The 1,348-nt window shown below is 52.7% G+C and overlaps 1 pseudogene; it reads right to left on the bottom strand.

Annotated features, from left to right (window-relative positions):
- Positions 1–344: 344 nt before the first annotated feature.
- On the bottom strand, positions 345–1,109 carry LOC135575441 (olfactory receptor 14J1-like; annotated as a pseudogene).
- Between the last annotated feature and the right edge of the window lie 239 nt (positions 1,110–1,348).

Consider the following 1,348-nt stretch of genomic DNA (forward strand, 5'->3'; position numbering starts at 1 on the left):
ACTGTCTGTCCCACTGACCTTCACGGAACCCTAAGGAATAGCTGATGGTGTTTCTGCTCACTGGGGTTCATCACCTCAGAAGCACTTTATGTGTTTGTTTACATCTTGTCTACACAATGCAAACATGGACATCTGACCTAGTCATTAGTTGTGCTGCCATGGAGGGACAAAGAACCTCTTCAAGCTGAAGTGAGAAGCCAGTGCTGGAAATGGTGGTTGTGAGAGGCCGGTCCATGACGATTGACTTGCAGCAGGTTCTCTAGGGTGTCCAGTGGACATGGGCACAAACACTCAGTGAGAAAATTATTTACATTATATATGCTATGCAGAAGATTATGGGCAGTTTATTGCTTCATAAAACAGCCATTCACTAGTTGCCACACTGAATCCTCGATCTCCTGGTTCCTCATGCTGTAGATGAGGGGGTTCACTGCTGGAGGCACCACTGAGTACAGAACTGACACCACCAGATCCAGGGATGGGGAGGAGATGGAGGGGGGCTTCAGGTGGGAAAATATGATAGTGCTGAGGAACAGGAAGACCGCGGCCAGGTGAGGGAGGCAGGTGGAAAAGGCTTTGTGCCGACCCTGCTCAGAGGGGATCCTCAGCACGGTCTTCAAGATCTGCACATAGGACACCACAATGAACACAAAACAGCCAAACGCTAAACAGACACTAACCACAAGAAGCCCAAGTTCCCTGAGGTAGGAGTGTGAGCAGGAGAGCTTGAGGATCTGGGGGATTTCACAGAAGAACTGGCCCAGGGCATTGCCCTTGCACAGGGGCAGTCAAAATGTATTGGCCGTGTGCAGCAGAGCATGGAGAAACCCAGTGGCCCAGGCAGCTGCTGCCATGTGGACACAAGCTCTGCTGCCCAGGAGGGTCCCGTAGCGCAGGGGTTTGCAGATGGCAACGTAGCGGTCATAGGCCATGATGGTGAGAAGCCAATACTCTGCTGAATCTAAAAAGACAACCAGAAACACTTGGGCAGCACATCTGATGTAGGAGATAGCCCTGGTGTTCCAGAGGGAATTGGCCATGGACTCGGGGACAGTGGTTGAGATGTAGCCCAGGTCAATGACAGAGAGGTTGAGCAGGAAGAAGTACATGGGGGTGTGGAGGTGCTGGTCCCAGGCTATGGTGGTGATGATGAGGCCGTTGCCCAGGAGGGCAGCCAGGTAGATGCCCAGGAAGAGCCAGAAGTGCAAGAGCTGCAGCTCCCGTGTGTCTGTGAACGGCAGGAGGAGGAACCTCATGCAGACAGCCAAGTGTTCTAATGATGGCATTTGATTGAGGGAGACTCAGCTCATTCCCCAGCCCCACAGACTGCATTGCCCCCACCCCACAG

This window comes from Columba livia, chromosome 14 (assembly GCF_036013475.1).
Source record: "Columba livia isolate bColLiv1 breed racing homer chromosome 14, bColLiv1.pat.W.v2, whole genome shotgun sequence".
Taxonomy (NCBI): domain Eukaryota; kingdom Metazoa; phylum Chordata; class Aves; order Columbiformes; family Columbidae; genus Columba; species Columba livia.